Source organism: Ambystoma mexicanum, chromosome 2q (assembly GCF_040938575.1).
Source record: "Ambystoma mexicanum isolate Mex_15411 chromosome 2q, UKY_AmexF1_1, whole genome shotgun sequence".
Taxonomy (NCBI): domain Eukaryota; kingdom Metazoa; phylum Chordata; class Amphibia; order Caudata; family Ambystomatidae; genus Ambystoma; species Ambystoma mexicanum.
In genome coordinates this window covers 54850446-54872097 of record NC_090924.1, presented here as the reverse complement: position 1 = coordinate 54872097, position 21652 = coordinate 54850446, and the positions used below count along the sequence as shown (strand labels likewise).

At 44.2% G+C, this 21652-nt stretch overlaps 1 protein-coding gene across 2 annotated transcripts in view; it reads left to right on the top strand.

Moving 5' to 3' along the window:
- The first annotated feature begins 646 nt into the window (after nt 1-646).
- The window catches only part of NAA60 (N-alpha-acetyltransferase 60, NatF catalytic subunit), a 265408-nt gene continuing 244402 nt past the window's right edge, over nt 647-21652 (top strand). Inside the window, exons 1-2 of one of the 2 annotated variants that reach the window (XM_069646810.1) lie at nt 649-1049; nt 1155-1321. The gene's annotated coding sequence lies outside the window, so the exon portion shown is untranslated. Of the gene's footprint in view, nt 1050-1154; nt 1322-21652 lie in introns of both variants that reach the window. The other variant, XM_069646811.1, reaches the window with a different exon arrangement.

The following is a 21652-nucleotide window of genomic DNA, read 5'->3' as shown; positions in this document are numbered from 1 at the left end:
GTTGTGTGACTGAGCCCAACCTCCCCCTTTATCCTTAAGAGAGACTCCTGCAGCATAGCTCTCAACCATTTGTGTCACAAAGGCGGGTGAAAACACCCGATTTTATTTTTGGCGGGTGAGAGGCCCATTGAAATGAATGGGCATGCAGGAGGCTTGGCGGGTGAGTCAGCTGCTTAGGAGGCGGGTGACACCCGCCAAAAGCGTGTGAGTTGAGAGCTATGCGCTGCAGTGATTCCGTGCTTTGATGTTGGAATCAAATATAGAAAGGTTAATTATGCCATAAAACATGTTTAAGTGCCCCATCTACTGTAACAGTACAAACTTTCTTATGATACCATTTAAAATAATAACATGTGTGCAAATGTACAAGTGAGCGAATGCTAGGCTCCCAGACTTTGCACAGTATTAAAAAAAAACACAACATGGGAAGCCGTATATTATACCATACTGTATGACATTCGGCTTCCCATGACAGCGTGAAGGCCCTGAAACAACGCCCACCTGGTAGCTCTGGCCAATCCCTCAATAGAGATGTTGGAGGGCGGGCTGTAGGCGGGCTATGACATTAGCTTTTCATTTCGGGCTGCATGTATGGCTGTAGCCATCAAGTGGGCGTGACTCCGAAGATTGCCGAACACTGCCTCCCACAATCTATCATGGCCCGCAGGATAGCATACAGCACCGGCCTGCTGCGCCCCGCCTTTCCAAACATCGCAGTGAGCTTGTTTATACGCAGACAGCGATTTATTTAGACATTGAGCAGAAGAGAGATTTATTTACATCATGCAGAATGGGTGACCCAAAAAACACATATTTGCAGGGTCTCACGATGTATTATTTGGGCGCAGGCTGCCCTTATTGAAGCCACCTGCTAGGCCTGTCAAACGTCTATAAGTCACGCCCACTTGACAGAACCCACTCCTAGATTGTTCATTCCACTTAAAGTACTGCTATACATTAAAAAAAAGAACACTAGAAACACCATACGCAACTGTGCTTTCAGAGGTCCATTTGCTTCAGTGTTAGGCGGTGAAGCCCGTCTTAATAGGGTAGGTACCTGCTCATTAATACAGTCTACATTCATGCTGCCTGTAGTCTTTCTTCTCTGTAAATGAGAGCGTTGTTATAGTCTTTCTTTTCTTTCTACTTGTCAGAATACGCCGGAAGTAAATAATGCCCATCTGGTGCTCCTCGCTGACAGAGACAGTGGAGTTGAGAGTTCAGCGTAACATAGCGAGTTTAGGGCTAGGTATCCCGAGCATGGAGTGAAGTGGGAATCCTGGGGACAGGAGGCAGCACCGGCCCCCGCCGCACCAACACGGTGAGCATCCCAGGCAGTGAGGAGGCACGATCAGCAGTGCACCCTCTAGAATAGTCTGCAACTGTGCAATTCTACTCCCCCCCCTGTCACGATTTCTAGTTCCCAGTGACTACTCAGGCGTCTTGTGGAAGCACAAAGCATAGAATTGAAGAGTGCACCTCTCGATACCTCACCCACCCCAAGCTGAATGACGCGCTTCACTCTCCTCACACACTCTACTACGCCCTGGACTGAAAACAAATCATACTCGGGACGGAAAAACATCTACCGAGTAATAGTCCACAAGGCCCTCAGATTAGCCCACATCGCGAGGATTCAACACCTTACTAATGCAGAGTCCAATACTATTTCTAAAACATCACACACTCCTCCACCCCCCCCCCCGTTAAACAAACGCCCCTTATAAATACGATTACACGGCACGTATTACTTCTACCTTTTCCATTTTTTTTTAATGAAAGAAAGCTTGTGGTATAACATTACACGAAGATAATTCGGGAGCATTATTTCTATGATTAACAGTACGGAATGTTTATTCTATAGGAGATTGGTGTATCATATAGAAAGGGGATGAATGTAGAGCTCGGTGCAACATCAGCAATATGATAGGTTATTTATAACACGCTTAATATCCAGAGGTTTCTAAGCGCGGACTCGGGGAGCGAACCTGTGTTGCTCCTTGTCGTCTTGCTTCCAAGGCAAGCTCGTTGCCCCTGAGCTATCCTCCCGAGCAATACTGCTTCTCAGGCTCATCAAGAAATGTTCATCTAGCTAATAATATAATTTTTAGATAATGTTAAAGAAGTTATTGTACCCATCATTTTTTCTGGGACAAAGTCCCATAAAAATTCGTGTACCATGTTAGATTAGTAACTTTATGAAGCACTACAAACAGGTGAGCGAAACCATCTAAGAGCCGTACAGTTTGCATGCGTGAGTTACAAAATAGGTGTCCCTCCCTTGTGGCTGACAGAGACTGGACAAGGGAAATGGACACAGGAGGGTTGCTGGGGGAAGGGTGAGAGAGGACTGGGTGGGAGAGAGTGGTGGGAGGGATGGATGGATGGAAGGAGGAAGGGAGGTGAGAAAGACAGGGAGGATGGAGTGAGGGATACAATGGAGGCAGAGGGAGAGGGAGATGAACGGTGGGAAGAGGCGTGGGGGGTGGTGTCAGGTGTGAGGCTGGGTGGGACAATGTTGAAGGGGTATTGTAGGGGGTGGGAGAGTGTCCGGGAGGAAGGATGACTAGATGAGGGGGTAATAAGAAGAGGAGGAGGAGGAAAGGGGAAGAAAAATTGAGTACCTATTGTCACAAAGGATGGGGATGAGAAAGGTGCCACTTGTGCAAGAGGGTGGGGAAGGAAGGAGGTTTGGCACGTGTGCGGGCATAAAGAATGTGGGTGTCTCGCATGGGTGGATTAGGCGGGTACCGTGCATGGGAGGAGGAGCAGCAGCAGCAGCATGTGGGCGCGTGGCGGAAGAGGGGGTGCCGTGCCATGTGCAGGTGGAGAAGGGGGGCAGGTGATGTGTGGGAGGGGGTGGGTTAAGTGCCATGTGCAGGGGAGGAAAGAACCAGGGGAGTAGGTGTTTAAGCGTGGTGGCAGAGAAAGTAGGTGTTGCGCACGAAAAGAGAGGGTAGGTGTTGCATGTGTGGGAAGGAGTGAGTATGTGTTGAGTACACAGGAGGAAAGGGTACGTGTGTGTGTGTCACGTGTGCAGGAGGAGGGGCTGTGTATGTGTGCCATGTGTGGGAGGAAGGGCTGTGTGTAGGTGTCACACAGAAGGAAGGGGTCTGTGTTGCGTGCCTGTGTGGGAGGAAGTGTGTGTGTAGGTGTAGGTGTCACGTACGTGGGAGGGGTGTGGGTGTTGCATGTGTGAGAGGGAGTGGGCATGTATTGTGAAGGTATCTTGGAGTAAGACACAAACAGATTCTGAATTAGAAACAACTTGATTAATTTAAAAGTCAGGATGGAAAAAGGCCTATCTTACCCTATACAATGGTGGAATTTTCCTACTGAAATAAAACGAAGGAAAGTCAAAGAGTTCAACTTGGGCATCTGCCTGTGTCCAAAACCTATACTTGCCCTCAAAGCTAATCTATACATTGTGTAGGGATGTTAGCAACTAGCAAAACGGTGTTCAACACAAAGTTCCCAGCTCTGTCCAGCTCACAGCTTCTTTTCAGCTCCCTTCCAGTTCCAACAAAAGTCTCAGGATTGCCTTAAAAGCAGGATGATAGTTTTAACCAATACTCAGGGTTCCCTTCCCCAAGTTCCAAACATAAAAGTATCTTCAGACTCCGCCCTCAAGTCGATAAGTGGATCAAGCCTCAGGGTCCCGTCCCCAAGATTCACTTTCAATGTCACAGTAGTATTTTCAGTCTTCTTATAGTTCTGCTCCCCACTTGCGCACTCTTCATATGATTGGTCTTTGTACCAAAAATATCTTGACTGATAGTTGCAGTACACTGGGCTTTCCAAGTATATTTTATTATTTGCAATTTCTCCCACCTTGTTGTTTAATATGCCTTTGGTTCACTGTTAAAGTTCACCTCCAAAGTTCCAGAAGTTCAACATACAATGGTTTCACTTGCATTGTAAAGTTCCTTGACTTTAAAGTTCAGTGTGTATTGGTTTCACTTAAACGCAAGGCTCTGTTCACTTGAAGGTTCACCATATATGGATTTTACTTGTATTAAAGGTAAAGGTTCATTCATTTCTGAGTTTGGCACATGGTGATTTTAGTTGAATTTAAAGCTCTATTCACTTGTAATCCTCATAGGTAACAGTTCTGTCTATAAGTTTTCATTTGGTTCAGAAATTCAATAATCATGAAGATATATTTGGTAAAGTTTTCTTTTAAATCATCCCGTTGTTTCAGGTCTTTGTAGATTGCCTTTTATAACATGACCAGCACTCAGAGACTTTCCAAAACGTGCTTTCTTATACACGTGACCACTCCGCTACAAAGTAGTCTCAATTGTTTAATAGTTAACAAGGATTCAAACACCTGCAGCCCTTTAAGCGGCTGCAGGTGCGAATGCGAAATTAGCCCTGCCTGACCATCATTAAGGGGACATGCCTGTCCTCTACAACTCTCAGCAGCCCTTTCCTCATCCCAGTACCGAGTGGTAAAAGTACTTAGTCTTCATTACTCCTGGTTGCCTCTTCTTCCTCCCAGTACTGTCAGTGGTCATATATGAGGAAGTTAGGGGAGCTGACCCACAACAACCCATGAAGGCGGGGGAAGGGTTGGGTATTAGTTGGAACAGGGGATACCATGTCTCTCCCAAGGGCATCCCAGTCTCCAAGGACCCGGCACCCAGGTGATCCTCCATCGCTTATCCACCCCCAGTGTAAGGATCCCAAAGCGATGGCCTTCCCCTGGTCACCTATGTGGAATAGGAGTGAGAATACCCTTCGGTTTCTCACAATATGTATGTATGTTGTGTGTGTGTGTAGGTGCCGCAAGAGGGTTTGGGTGAATGGGTGTGTGTGTGTGTTTCACGCGTGCCGGAGGCAGGGTGTACACACACGCACACACACACACGAAGTGCTGCATGAGGGGATGATTAGGAGGATGGAAATTGTCGCGTGTTGTAATATGGGGGAGAGCATGGCAGCAGCGGCATGGGGAGGTTGCCTGAGAAATGGGGCGGGGGGAAACAGTGGAATGGGGAGGATGGATATTCTCTTTTGAAGAGATATGGGGATGGTGGCAGCAGCAGCATTGGGAGGGTGGAACATGTGTGAGATACGGGACAATAGCAGTAGTAGGAGGGTGGAACTGGAGCAGGAGGGTGAGATACAGGGGTGACGGCATTGGTAGGATGGAATTTTTCGCATGAGCTAAGGGGGAAGTGACAACGACATTGGAAGGATGAAACTTGCTGCACGAGATACGAGGGGGTGAGGCGATGGAACTTGTTGCATGAGATGGGGTGCAGCAGGCGCGGATGCATTGGGAGGATGGATCTTGTTGTACGAGGTACTGTGGGGGATTAGGAGGAGGGTAAGTGCTGGGGCGAGGCATGGAAGTTACAGGGAAGTAAAGTGCTGGGGCGGGGCATAAGGGCAGGTGGGGATCAGGAGAAGGGAAAGTGATGGGTGAGGCATGTAGGGATTAGGGAATGTGCTGCACAATGCCTGTAGGGGCGCAAAGTAGATTAGGGGGAGGGGAACGTGCTGCGTGAAGCAGAGGAGGGGGGAAAGTGCTGCATGAGGGGTGTTTAGGAGCCATGTAATGATTAGGTGAAGGGAAAGTGCTGCACGGGTTGGGGGCATGATTGGGAGGAGTGAAACTGCTGTGCAAGGCAGGTAAGGATGATTAGGAGGATGGGAAAAGTGCTGCGCAGGAGTTGAGGATGGCAATTGTCAGAGGAGAAATTGGGGAGGACGGTGGCATGGGGAGGGTGGACATTGTCATGCAATGAGATATAGGGGACGGCAGCTTGGGGGAGGATGGAACTTGTGGTGCAAGCAGATATGGGGATGGTGGCATTGGGAGGATGGAACTTGTCGAGTTAGATACAGCGGGGACACGGCATTGAGAGGATTTGTTGCGTGAGTTACAGCAGAGGTACAGCAGAGGACACAGTGGCCGCATTGGGAAAATGGACCTTGTCACGGAAGGAAGGGTGGGAATGAGTGAAGAAAAGATGGAACGCAAGTTATGAGGGATTGGAAGGAAGGAAAGTGTTGTGTGAGATCCAAGGGGGGCACGGGAGGCAGGGAGGGATTGGTAGGAAGTAAGGAAAGAATGAAAGAAAGCAAGTCATCCGTGAAATGTGAGGGAGGGAGACGGGGCAGGAAGCATGAGTGAATGAATGGATGGAAGGAAAGTGGTGCGTGAGATACAAGGGGGAGGGATTGGAAGGAAGGAAAGAGTATGTTGCCAGATATGGACGTGGGAGCGATTGGAGGGAAGGGAAGTGTTACACAAGAAACGGTGTGGAAGGAAAGTGTTGCATGGGAGAAGGGTGGAAGGAAGAAAAGGAAATGATGCGTGAGATATTGGTGATGGGGAAGGAAGGTAGGTAGTTGTCATGGGAGATATTCGGGGTGGAAGGAAAGTATCATGCGAGATACTGGATGTGAAGGAAAGTGCTGTGTCTGATATGGGGTGGGAAGGAAAGTTGCGCGAGATAGAGGGGGGTTGGGGAAGGAAAGAACGAAAATGAATTGGCGCAAGATGCTGGGGAAGGAAAGTGTTGCGCAAGATGGAAGGAGTCAATCGCATGAGATACGGGGATGGGATGAGATACAATACAATACGATGAGATGGGTCAAGCAAGAGAGGGAAGGAAAGTGTTGCATGAGATATGCGAAGGAAGGTAGGTGTAACATGAGATACAAGGGGGTGGGAAGGATGGAAAGTGTAGTGTGAGATACCTGGGGGGGTGGGGGGGAGTCGAGTAGAGTGGAAGGAAGGAAAGTGTCACACAAGAAACTGGGGAGGCGGTGGGGGTGGAAGGGAAGTGTTGCGTGAAATATGGAAGGGTGGGGAGGAAGGAAGTGACATGCGAGATACATGGGTGTAGGAAGGAGTGAGTGAGTCAAGCATGCAGCGTGGAAGAAAAGTGTCGCACAAGATTGGAATTTGTCACGAGAGAGGGAGGGAGGGATTGGAAGAAAGGAAAGTGTTGCATGAGATATGGGAAGGGAAGGATTGTGTCGCGCCAGGTACGCGGAGAGGGATTGGAAGTAAGGAAAGTGTCATGTGAGATACGAGGGGAGAAGGAGGGAGGGAGGTCATGTGAGAAATGAGTGGTGCGCGAGATACAAGTGGGAGGGATTGGAAGGAAGGAAAGAGTATTGCGCCAGATATGTCGCTCAAGAAACTGGGGTGGAAGGAAAGTTTTGCACGAGAGGAGGGCGGAAGGTAGGTAGGTGGGTGTTGTGTGAGATACTTCTTCTTCTTAATTATCGGAGGCGTGGGCGGACCCACGCAGGCGCTTCCCCATCCTATAGGATGATGTGCACCGTACCCACTAATTATTATTTGGCTCCATTTAAGCTCACAACTCCTCCCACCTCCCCGTCTGCCTCACAAAATCCAACATCACACTACTCCTCCTGCCTCTCTCCCCATCACCTCCCAGTATAGTCCTCCCACTCAGCTCAGCCACACCCAACGCAGTCAACCGAACCCTCATCAATTCTCTCTCTGCAACATGTCTTTCACACCTAATCAAAAAATGTCCCACCGTTTCAGGCACCCCACACACCGCACAGTCTCTTGATTCACGCTTCCCTATTCGAAATAGACAGTCATTCAGCCCCACATGACCTATCCTCAACCGATTCAGCATCACCTCCTCCCCCCTCCTCCATTCTGAACTCCCTGCATCCACCTTCACCGACACTTTCCCACGAACACCGAACATCCACCTGCCCTTCACCCATTCACCCACCTCTCCTGCCACTCATCCAGGACCCGTCTCACCATCACAGCCTTCACCTCATCCACACTCAAAGGCAACCTCACATCAATCGCTCCCCTCCTCATACCCTCACCCGCTGCCAGATCCACCAACTCATTTCCCAAAATGCCACTGTGACTGGGAACCCACGGCAACTCCAAATCCATACCCCCGAGCACACACCGATCAATCTTCATCCTAATGTCCAAAATCACATCCTTCCTATCACCATCCCCTGCCACAATCGCCTGTAACCCACTCAATGAATCTGAGAACACCACCACTTTCTCATACCCCAACTCACACACCCTATCAATCACCAATGCAATCGCCACCAACTCAGCCGTACAAATAGACACATCATTCGTCAGTCGTCCTATTTTATACTCCCCAATGCTTTCTAGATAATACGCCATTCCCAGTCACCCAGACACAGGATGCTTTGAACCATCCGTAAACACCTTGTATCCTTCCTTTCCTGCCACATACTCCTGACCCAAAGCTGTGTGAGATACTCAGGGTGGGGGTGGAAGGAAGGAAGGAAGGAAGGAAGGAAGGTGTCACGTGAGATACTGGAATAGGATAAGAAGGTAGGAAAGTGTAGTGCGAGGTACTTGGGGGCGGGGGAACGGTAGAGTGGCAGGAAGGAAAGTTTCACACAAGAAATGGGGGGTGGAAGGAAAGTGTTGCGTGAGATAAGGCAGGGTAGGAAGGAAGGAATGTGTGAGATAAAGGGGTGGAAGGAAGTGATGTGCATGAAAGTGGAGGAAGAAAGCATGCAGGGTGGTAGGAAATTGTCACGCGAGATACAGGAGGGATGGGAAGGTGCAAGATATGGGGGAGGAAGGGAAGAATGAGCCGCACGAGATATTGAGGGGACATGTGAGGAGAAGGACAGAAAGTGTAACGCGAGAAGGGATGGACAGAATGTGTCGTGTGAGATATGTGGGGTGGATGGGATGGAAAGGAAAGTTGCGTGAGATACGGGGAAGGGAGGAAAGTATTGCGTAAGATACAGGGGAGGGATTGGAAGGAGGGAAAGTGTTTTGCGAGATATTGGGGAGTGGGATTTGGAGGAAGGAAGGTGTGCATGCACCGGAAGTGGGGGAGTAGAGAGATGTGGCATGAGAGGAAGGGCAGGTATGGGTGTGGTTTGAGATGCATGAGGGAGAGAGGTGTTGTGCACGTGAGATATTGCTGTGTCTCACTTCTGCGTGTGAGATGATCCTTGCGTGTCAGTGAGAGAACAAGTTGTCTGTCTCCTGCTAGTGTGTTGTCGCTCATGCATGTGAGCAAGACAGAGATTTGTGTGCATGAGAGACTTACGTGCTGCACGTGCATAAAATGTCACGCTTGGGAGAGATGGGCGTGTGCCTCTATGCACAAAAGAGGGAGGTGTGTTGCATGTGTATGAGTGGGTTGTGGATATGTGCTAGAGCGGTGTGTATCATTCGATTAGATGAGCAAGGTGTGCAATACGCGCACAAGAGGTGTGTGATGTGGGTGTGCATGCATGAGGTTTGTTTTACGCATCCTGGAGAGGCTGGTGTGTCTCGTGTGAGCTGTGTGTTGCAAATGTGTAAGTCTTGCGGGCGTGTGAGGGAGTTGTGTTGTCGAGTGCGTGCAAGCTGTATATTGTGGAGGTGTGCAAGAAAGGTATGTGGTGTGGGTACGTGGGATAGAGGTGTGTGTCGTGGACACGTGAGAGAGGTGTTTGTCGAAGGCACACGCAAGGAAGTTGGTGTCCTGCATGCGCAACCGATGGAGGTTTTGCCACAGGCATGCACAAATGAGGTGTGTGCCGTGGTGTGTGTGAAGGTGGCTGTGCCGTGGATTTGCACAATTTAGGGTTGGTGCGAGCGCTCACAGTGGAGGTGTGTGTGGTGGGCCTGAACTATGGAAGTGTGCGTCGCAGGAGATGTTTGTTGCATGCACCGGTGGTAGTTGTCTCGCGAGCATGCTCGAGAGAGAGGTGTGTCTGACATGCGCGAGAGAGAAGTGTCTTGAAAGAGGGTTGTGCGCGAGAGTACGAGAAGTGTTGTTTCAGCATGTAAATGTCGGGAAATGGCAGACTTCATTAAGGGGCCATTTAACAATATGGATTGGGCCTGCAATATCTGCCTCAGAATGTAATTAACATTGTCAGGCTTGTTGCACTTAGATCTGATTTTATGGAGATTTGTGTAATGCGTGAATTGGCCTGCACCTGCTGAGGGTGCATTTACAGGTGACGGCAGAGTTAAGACTAGGGATCTCATTACATGTTTGGCAGTATTTTAGTGGTAAATCTGCCAAAGTACCACCAAACGGAATTACCGTTACTGCCATCTTTGGAGTTACCAGGGGATTATAAGTGGTGGTAATTCCCTGGGGAATTTTGGCAGATTTACCACCGGGGGGAATTACTGTGTGGTAAATTAGCTGATTTCTTATCGTAAATGGAGGATTTACATCCAGCAACAAGCATATGAGTTGGATGTCTCACAGACAAGTGGGAATCCTTTAAGGAGGACTGGTTCCACTATCCCCCTCTAGAAACTGGTGGGTATCAGTCAGCAAGATGGGGTCAGCTTCCCTCGAGAGCATGTCTGCTGTCTCTTCCACCGAAGAAGGCCCGGGACTTTAACTCCTGGTTGACCTCACGTACTGTGCTCTGCTGATAATCCATCAATTTGTTCAAAAAGAAAGCAATTTCTTCCACCTCCTTCCTGTTGCTATCAATTCTCCTTTCCTTGCTTCTTCTTTTCCATTAGTCAGTGAGTGAGCCAGTGAAGCCCCAGAATCTATGGGTTTGGACTTTTATAGAGCAGAAACCACACCTCTTTTGAGATGTCTATAATGTCTCTAATCTACTTGGTCAATGTATGTGATTGGACAGTGTTGCAAGATTGACATCACATTAAACCTACCCCTCACAGGTCATTGGGCATATTAATAAAGCTGGCAGTCTAATGGGAGTGACTTCTAAAAAAAAAAAAAAAAAAAAAAGTTTCCCTCCCATTTGATGTGATGTCATCTTGGAGATTTCTGGATTAAACAGTAGTAACTTTATGAAACGGCATATTCCACACATGTAATCATGTCACCAATCATGCCATCAGATTTCTCTCTAAAATGACGCCATTTTAATCTCAATACACCTTACGGTGGATGAGTTACACATTTTGGCTTTTAACTCTCTCATACTTTATGGACAAATGAATTTTCCATCTCAAAGTAACAACCCCACCAGCATGGACGATATGGCATATGAATCACTGGCATGCGCCATTTCTGTGTTACGAAATACAAATTCACCTAATTTATATAATGATCACATCGCAAACATTTCATTTAGGGTCCAAAGAATTAGCTCTTGTGAGATACCTGAGATCATCACTCCTACTCCCCCCGCCACCCTGGATCCTCTGCTCAGGTGGCCAGGGAAAGGCCATCACTTTTGGATCCTGACCCTGTGGCTGGAGATGCGAGGGAGGCTCACCTGGTGGAGGGTCTTTGGGGATTGGGAAGAGGGTACCCACAGATGAGACATAGTATCCCTCCCCTGGCCTTTATTGCCACTTGTAAAACCATTTCCCTCAATTTCTCTCATTCAACCTACTAGAGTACTGGGACGAGGAAGAGGCGACTAGGAGAAGTGAACACTAGTAACTCATTACACCACTTTAGTACTGTAGGGTATTTTGTGGAGATTTGGGGCCTGACGGTATTTTATTACCGCCGAAAAATAACTTAGCAATAATCACTCTTTGTATTCAGATTTGGCCATGTGCAACAATAATACAATGGACATGCATTATTTCAGCACCCAGACCTGCATATTTGGTATACGTGGTTGGTGGTATTTTGGTGAGCATAATTCCCTTGTTTTATTTGTGGCCCCAATGTCCAGAATCCCTTATCTTCGCTTAGATTTTTCGTGTGATCACTAGAGAGACCTCAGACCTGCATTCTAGAGATACCACAATTTCCAGTGATAGTGTGGGTGCGCCACCATGGGCAAACTCACTGACTTATTTACGACAGAGAGCTATATGTGGTAGTCTTGTGGTAATTTCCACTACCTTATATACGGTAGGGAGCTATGTTCAGAGAGTCTCTCTTCCCGTTGGCTCATGTACCTCCAACAAGTTATACTACAGTCACTCACAATTATTCATACTGATTCTGACATACACACATCTGTCTTAAAATGACCATTGCACTGTTTAAAAATCTCCCCACATCATTGGCATTGTAATGGTAAATAGAAAATAAACCACCCGTCTGTTTTCAAATATTTTCTGTATTATAAAAGTTGCATTTAGACATGATCTCATTCTTTACAGCAATAAAATGGAACAATCAAAGCATTTTCAATGACACACTGCAATTATAGTGGCGGAGAACAGAACTTAAATTGCAACATTAGCACTTGATTAAGACACGCACGGGACTTTCATTTTTCTACACTGACTGCATACTTTCGTGCACACACACAGCTCCCCCAGTTAGGTAATTACCTTATCTGTTCAGAGGCTTCTCTCTGTGAATGTGGCTCTCTTGGCTTAATTCCAGCAAAAAGGAACGCTTGCCTTCTCAAGCCGGGGTCATTGCCTGGAATTCTCAGCTTTTTCAGATAGGACTGCCTCTGCCAGTGGAAAGGTAATTCTTTCAGCTTTCCCCAGTCTCGACTGCAGCAGGACACCCCCACAGCCAGGTCTTCTCCCCAGTAGTGCAGAAAGATGTCTGCCTGTCTTTTTCCCTGATACTGCCCACTAAAACTTTCCTCTCAGCCCTCTTTATGACGTGTTCCAATGAAATCCATCATCTCTCATCCTCCTATTCTTCAACAATAGCTTCGCTTATACATTTGCAATTGTTGCAAATCTGACTTCCTTCCTCCTGCAGTTACTGTGCACAACAACACGGATAATCAGGCAGAGAAGAGAGGAAAAAAAAATCTGCACACTCATTTAACTGGTTTTCAAAGTATGCCTAATTCTGCAGTAGAGAACACATTTTATTAGTGAGTTATATTAAAATAAGGTTTTATTAGTCAGGTTAATGGTTAATATGTTAGCTGTTAATTTTCAAATGTGTCTCTAGCAATATAGGCATTTCAGGTGAAAAATAGTGTGCATTTTTAAATGAACACGTGTGCTTTTAACTGTAAAAATAGATTTGCATCTTATATGTTAAAATCGTTTTTGACTGAATAGTCTGTCTTTCCTTGTTAATCTGCTAACCCATATAGCAATGCACCGCACCCTTGTGGTGGTGCTGCAAAAAAAAATGCTACTTGTGCAGTAGTGCTGTACTCTGTGCTGTAACATGCCAAATATCCTTACATATACCCTCCTTTTGTTTTTAGAACTTGGCTATAATCCAAGCCAATCTCTAAAAACAACTTGTTCTTTTTTTTTTTATACAATATATCAATCCAACAAAATGAATATTCATGTGCATCAATGAAAATTTGCAATCAATATTTCATCTGAGTCCATAAGTCCATAAAATGTTCCACATTTGCCTTCTCAGTGGAAGTGGCATTACCTTAAGTTTAAATTTTCCAAGTCAATTAAAAACAATGAAATAAAACAACTAACTAAAACAAATAAGTAATATAACAAGTTAAAATAAATAATTAAAATAATAAATACGTGGAACTTCATATGCCGGAACTTTTGTTTTGTCTCTTTTGGTATGTCCCGACCAGCGATGTTATTCGGTTCATTCGAGTACTCTTTCATCTTGGCAATCTTGAATCCACAGTAGTCATCTCTTTTGGCATTCCGGTTATTTTGTCTTCACCTCCACCTGGAGGCAGGCATCTTTTGGTCTTCATCCAGGGGACTCCAGGACTCCATCGTCTCCCGTGGCCTCTGATCCCGGAACCTCCGATCAAATAATGTTAATTGTCTAAATCAAAATAGAAAATAAACAGATTAAGTACATAGCACAATACTAACTTCATCCTTTTGCCAAAAATAAAACATGCTTGGTAAAAATACTTCGTTTTTTTTTCTTTTTTCTGAAATTAAACACAAGTTAAAAGAAAACAAACACATATAAAACAGCATTCAATATTTAATACACTTTCTCTCTGCACACCAACCACGAGCTTCCGTTATATGTGCATTTATTTATTTATTTATTTATTTATATTATATATTTTCACATATATTACAGTGTTTATGTGCCATCATTACAATCAACTTTTTTTTAACTTCTTTGTCACTGCCTCCTGATCACACCCATTTATTTTCTCAAGGGACTCTATCCGTTTCCACATGCTCAAGCTGCCTGATCTCATGTCTGGGATGGCATGGTTTGATTTGATTTACATGGACAAACTGCTCTATTGCTGTTTCACCTTCATTTTTCAAAATTTTATACACTACAGGAGAGACTTTATCTATAATTCGAAATGGCCCCTGCCAGGCTGCCAGAAATTTAGAATTTTTCTGTTTACTTTTTCCAAAATGAAACTTGTACACCTGATCCCCTACATTGTATTCCTTTACTGATGTCTTTTTGTCATAATATGACTTAGCACTGTCAGCAGCTCTTTCCAGATTTCTCTGCACAAAAGCAAATGCATGTTGCAAATGCCTCCTCAGTTCATCAATATATTCATGAACTGTGGATGCACTCACTAGAGTTTGCTCATGTGTTCTGTATAGTAGGTGTTGTGGTAACACCATTTTCCTACCTGTTAAGACCTCATGGGGGCTAACACCTGTTGCTTTGGCAGGAGTCGACCTGATTGCCATCAAAACCAATGGTAAACGCAAATCCCAGCTGGAACCTGCTTCTGCCACAAATTTCTTTAAAATGTCCACAACAGACCTATTGCTTCTTTCAACTGTACCTGAAGACGCCGCCCGATATGCGATATGTAGTTTCCTTTTCACACCTAGTATTTGCCATACCTTACTCATTAGAGTACTTGTGAAATGACTTCCTCTGTCTGACTCAATTCTTTGTGGCAACCCAAACCTTGAGAACACATGGTTCACCAGCAATGTGGCTGCTGTTTGCGCACTACAATCTGGTGCGGGAATGCACTCAATCCACTTTGACATCAAACATACCACACTCAAAATATAGCGGTGTCCCCTGCTCGACCTTTTTAAAGGACCTACATAGTCTATTTGCAAATCTGACCATGGGAGAGTTAGGCCTCTTTTCATCAATGGTGCTCTATGCATTGGTGAAGCAGGTTTAAATTGGGCGCATACTAGACATCCTCTAGTATATAATTCCACATCTTGGGACATATGTGGCCAGTAAGCATAATCTTTTAGTATTTCTAATGTCTTTTGTGAACCTCTATGGCCTGCAGTTATGGCATCGTGTGCATGGTGTAGCATTAGTCCTCTGAATGAAAGGGGTACTACCCACTGTATTTGTCCTGTTATGGACTCTCTAATCATGAGTCCATCCTGTAATCTAATTCGTGTTTTGTTCTTTAATAACACCCTCAACTCTTCTTTTCCCATACAATCATTTTCTGTTAAAGGATTTTGTTCAGGATCTATCAAATGATTATAATAGATTCCTAAAATTTGATCATTCTTTTGTGCCTCAATCAAATCTTGGTCTGGCGTGTCATGACTCCACTGCACCACCGGTTGATCTACCTCCTTTGGTGCTTTAGAACGTGTGACTGCATCAATTTGTATTTCACCCATTAAATAATCAATAGGTAGCAATTCTCCCATCACAGCCCCAATCTTAGCCAGATGGTCTGCCTTATCATTTCCCTCCTTATCCTCTCCTGGTGTTTTTAAATGCCCACGAATTTTTCTCCAGTATATTGTTAAATTATTTTCTGACACCAATTTGTCTATGGCTTGTATCATTTTTCCATGTTTAAGTGGCTTTTTGTTGTATGTAACCATGCCTCTTGCTTTCCAACCAGGCAAATATTCCACAAAGCTATTCCGTGCATAGTCAGAATCAGTCACCAGGACAATTTCACTGAACTTTTTATCAACTGCAGTAGCAATTGCTTTATAGATGGCTGCCAATTCCGCCACCTGACTGCTCCTATCTCCAATCCTCATCCCTATACTAGGAACGCCTTCACATTTCAACCAGACATTTCCTATTCCTGCCACTAATTGTTTATTACTGTCATTTTCAATGTGAAAAGCACAACCATCCACATATACAGTTGGCAAATCCTTGCATGTTTTTTCATCAAAAGCTTTGTGTGGTGATTGTTCAAATTCCTGTAAACTAGCTTCCACATCCATTTCATTTGTTATTTGTTCAGCTGCACAGTCATGTAAGTCAGCTAACCCTTGAGCAATTGGGCTCTTTTTATTTTGTCCATATCTTACTTCTACGGGAAAACCTTGTAATGCCAGTGTCCATGAAGTGATTCTGGATTGCGCTAGATTGCCTGATCTAATTCTTTTACTCTCTAAAAATTGCAAAGGTTGATGATTTGTTTCAATAATCACCTTTTCTCCCTGAATAATGGGGCGGAAATGTTGTAGCGCCCACACAGTGGTTAATAGGGCCTTTTCGCATTCATTAAATTTCATTTCAACTTGGGAAAATGCCTTACTTGCATATGCAATGGTTTTGTGATTCAAATCGTGTTTTTGTGATAACACTGCTGACATACAATGTTCAGAAAAGCCTATTTCTATAAAGAAATCCCTGTCCTTTATGGGGTATGCTAAACATGGTGCCTTTACAAGACATTCCTTCAATCTAGCCACTGCATCAGATTGCTCTCTTTCCCATCTCCAGGGAGTATTTAGTTTAAGCAGTTTAGTCAATGGTTGAGTGATTTCTGCATAATTCTCAATGAACTTTCTGTTATAGCCTGTCATCCCTAATAAACTTTTTACTCCTTTCACATTTTTAGGATCTTTTAATCTTTGTATGGCCTCTATTTTCTTCCTTTGTGGATTTAGCCCATGTTCAGTCACTTCATGCCCTAGAAAGTTCACTTTTTTCTTGCACCATTGTGCTTTTTGCAAAGATACTTTGGCGCCTGCTTTCTGCAATTGGCCAAGCACATGTCTTATTTCATCAAAATGGCTTTTAAGGTTTTCATTTTTTATCAAGACATCATCCACATAAACTATTGTCCCTCTTTCCGCTGCATCCGGCATGGCCTTTCTCAAAAATATGCCAAATTCACTCCCACTATTGATGTACCCGAACGGAGCTCTAAGCCAGGCATATTGAGTCCTGTCAAATGTAAAGGAAAATAGGTGTTGTATCTCCTCTGCCAATGGCACACACCAATATCCAGATGTGAGATCTAACGTGGTAAATACATTTGAACCATGTATCTGAGCTAGGCCCTGATCAATGAATGGTAGTGGCCATCTAGATACTGGTACTCTTTTATTTAACTCTCTTAAGTCTGCACACAGCCGCCATTGACCATTTGGCTTTAACACACCTAAAATAGGCGTATTGGATGTGCTATGAATGGGCCTAATTATTCCCCGTGATTCCAAATTTTTAATAATCTCTGCCAATGATTCTAAACATGCCAGCGGTAGTCTATACTGGCGTACAAACACTGGATTTCTGCTACAACCTTCTGGTAGTGTGGCCACATGTAAATCAGTTAAACCACAATCATAAGCATCTTTTGCAAATACATCCTTAAACTCCATAAATATTTCCCTCAGATTGCGTCGATCCTCATCGCTGTTACATGCATCCGCTAAGGAGATCTGCTCTTCTACCATTCTGGAAAATTCTGGAAACTCTTCTGGTAAAGGAATCTCAGCGCTTTCCTCTAACTGTGTGGCTGTGTCTTTTTGTAGAGCTGCCACTTTCAAATATTTTGGCATATCAGCTTCCACTTCAATGGGCTGATTTCCTGTTTCATTTTCATTTAAATTAAATATTATGCAATCCTCTTGATGGCAGCACACTGTCTCATTTGAATCATAAGGATACACAGAGTGAATTTTAAATATTCCTTTGGGCTGAGAGTCCAGGTGTTCTGGCAACTCGCCCTTGGCATCTACATATTTTTCAGGAATATTCCCAATCACCATGTTATTTAAATCTGCCGTATAATGTGATTTTTGTATGGCCATTCCTAATGGGGAGTTTTCCTCTAAATGAACGTCCTGACAACCTTTATTATTTACCATGATTTTTACAGATCCCTCACCAATGTCTACCAATGGAATGTATTCACAATCCAGGCCTTGCTGTTTTATGGATTCATTCAGGCATACAAATGCATCAGAGCCTTTCATCTGCTGTCCATTTTTGCATTGCAGTGTTATTGCAAACTGTTTTGTAAATGCAGGAACAATAGTATTTTTCCTCATTTGTAATTCGACTGCATAAGGAACTAGTTGTGCACAATGATAAGCCCTTCTTTTGTCTTCAAATTCAGGCGCCGGCCCACCTAGGCGTGACCATATTTTTTGATTAAGGAAATCTAACACCATACACATTCTGTGCATGATGTCATTGCCCATGTAAAATTCATTTTGTGCTCCATTCACTATCCATACATTATGGTAAATTGTTTTCTGCCCAATGCTAATTTTAAGCATGCATCTGCCTGTAATTCGGTTTTCAAAGTCTGGACTGTCCAACCCAGAAACATATTGGTTTTTAATCCTAAATTTCGGGATTTCTTCCCTCTCCATAATTTTTTGCAACAATTTCTCATTAATGAAACTCCTTTCATGTTCAAGCGCTAAAGTGGCTTTTATTGTTTTAAGATAATCATTTATACCAGCGTGAACCCATGGTTGCTCATCTTCCATGTGTATCTCTGCCAGAGTGGTAATGTGTTTTTCTGAATCTGTTTTAGGAACAATATTCTGTTTGCATGTATTCTCTTTTAAGTAAAAACGTAATGTGTGTTCATCTATAGCAGTCTGCCAATCTTTCCTTGGGTCCAAGTATATTTGTACAGGTAGTTTTTCATTGTCGCTCTGATCTTTGTCTTGACACATTAATATAACAGTGACACTAGGTATGCAGCTATTCTGGAGATATACCTCCACAGCATCATTTGTTTTGGCAACGGTGTGACATTCTTTTATATTGCTGTTTTGTGATTTTAGTTTCTTAGGCCTCAATGGTTTTTTGGTTAAGGACCACAGCACTCCATTCACCCCATCTATGAGAGGAGACAATCTTTTCAGGCAATCTGTCCCCATCAGAAATGGAATTTCACAAATAGATGTGATCAATACCTCTTGTTTCATTCTGTGTTTTCCTATTTTTATGTCAACCTCAGTTACACCTATGATGGGCACCTCCTCCCCATTAAAGTTATGCACTGGGCCTTGATTTGCCTTCACTGTGATCTGACTCTGTGGAGGCCTCCCTTCATTGATACTCTTTACCAGCTCCTTGGACATAATTGTGGCCTGTGCGCCAGTGTCAATCATAGCAAAGGTGTGGCATTTTTCTTCTACAGTGATGGGTGCATAATATCTGTCCTCAACTTCCTCTAATACACATAAGAAATGTGAATTCTTACTGATTTCAGGGCTCACCTTTCTCAGGTCTTTTTCACTTTTGGCTAAGCACATTGGTAAATGAAAAGACATTTTTCCCTCCTTTTTACCCATTTCTGTGCGAGATATTTTATTCATTTCTCCATGTTCAGAGGTTTTTTGGAGTGTGGCCACCGTTCGCCCATCCGTCTGGGTAACATCAGAGACCACATTACAACCTTCCAACTGAACATGTGTAACAACGTCATTCAGCAATTTGTCATTTTTTAATTCTGTGCATTTGTGATCATTTAGTGTAATACCAGCCCTTTCAGCCTCTTCAAAAATATGTGGCTCAAAGAATTTTTCAGGTGATTGACTTGTACCCTCCTTGTGAGTATTTCCTTTTTCTGTCTGTGTTTGGTCATTGTTTTGCTTGCCCAGGGAAGAAGCTATGGCATCCCCACTTACTCCCTGTTCACTGGTATTCCCCATGCATGAGTCATTTTTCTTAAACCTGTCCCTTTGTTCTTTTGGAATTCCTAATGTTTCTTTTTCATTTGTGCAAATCTTTACTGTTTTATTTAGGTCTAAGTTAAACCGTACCTCTTTTTTAGAAGTATTTACACTTTCCATCACAATTTCATTTACTGGTACTTTCATTTTTAATCCATTAGTCATCTCAGAGTCGTTATGCAAAGTTATATCAGAGCAATCTGTCATTTTGGCACTGCAGTTATCATGAGTACTTAGTCACTTTTCGGAAGCCCCCCGGTCATTGCTATGGCCATCAGCCCCCTCTTTGGAAGGTTGTTTTTGCGCTGTATAGAGCTTTCCTATTTGCTCAGCTAACATTTTCACTTGGGCCTCAAGGCATTGGAACCTTTCCACCTCTCTAGGATCCTCTTTCTGTGGCCTAGGTCGATATTGGTTGTTTTCCCCCTGATTGGATCTATTCTGATACCTCTCAGGTGATTGATACCGGTTGGGATGGTTTCTGAACTCTTGATTCATTTGTGGAGGGGAGCGGGTTGCACCCATCCTTTGATTATAGTCCCCTGGTGGAGAATCATTGTACTGGCGTGGACTGTAGTTCACGTTTTGCTTCATGTCCTGTCTCTCAGATTGTGGGTACTGGCCCCTATGTTGATTTCCATTATCAGTAAATCGATCCACATATCGGGGCCTATCCTGATTACCATATATCATGGTGCTGGGATCAAATCTGCTCTGTGTCCCCAATGACTGGTAGGGACCATCATTTCTTTGATCTTGATTTTGTCTCTGGTTATGGTTCATGCCTGCCATATCAGACCGGTATCTTACCCGGGGTCTATCTCCTAAATATCTAGGGCTGATGTAGCTCTCTCTATTACTAGGATCATGTGATTGGAACATTGGTACAGGAAATGGCGATCTTTGTTGATTACCCCTTTGTTCAGGTGTCACATTATTTTTACCTTGGCTTTGAGCAGACTCAAGGGACATTTTGGCTGACCTGATTTCCATTACTGTGGCTGAGGGTTCTTTAGATTTAGGCCTAGTATCTTTCATTTTATCACTTTCTCTACCCTGACAATAGAGTACCTCATATAGCTTGGTGCTTTGATGTACAATCCATTCAAGGGACTTGTCACGGTCAAATTCACGGACCAATTGGGATATGATGTCTTTCTGTAGCCCATAGAAGTATGCGGTTTTAAACTCATTGGAATTTGAGTCAAAAGATACATCAAAGCGAGAGAATGCTCTTTTTAAGTCTTGTAAAAATTGGCGAGGTGATGTATTAGGTCCAGCAGTAATAGTGTACGCGACTTTCTTTGCCTCCTGCAATGACTGAAAAGGAGAAAAATGACGCCTAATTTCTTTTTCAAACTCCAGCCATGTCATATTCTGCTGTTCATTTAATCCCCTTATGATGCTGGCCGTCGGGGCATCTAAAGTTAAATGAAAATATTGTCTGTACTGTTCCTTAGGTATCTGGAGCGCTTTAAAAATGTCATGCACCGCTTCTAAGTGATCCTCAATGCAGCATTCACCTCCCTTTTTAAATGGTTTGATCAGGGCTTTAATGGATTTCATTATTTTTATGGGGCTACTTGTTGCAATGCATGGAATTGCACTATTTTGTGATTCAATCCTGTTTTCAGGTGTATGAGATTGGTGGCTGCCCCCAATGGGAGTATCAAATCCCCCAAGGGCGCTGCAACCAAGTTCAGTCACCGGCCCAGTCACTGGGGCACTAGCTCTTTGGGCAGAGCTAGAATTCACCTCCACTCCATTGAATGTGGTACCCTGCCGCCTCTCCTGGGACCTGGGAATGCACATTTGCTGTTCTAAGTCCTTACACTTTTTAAGGAGTCTGTTGGCTTCATCATGCAAATAATTATTTTCATCACTCATTTTATTAATTGCCTCCTGCATATCGCACATTTGCATTTGGCATTCATTGAACTCTTTATTTCTCTTGTCTCTTTC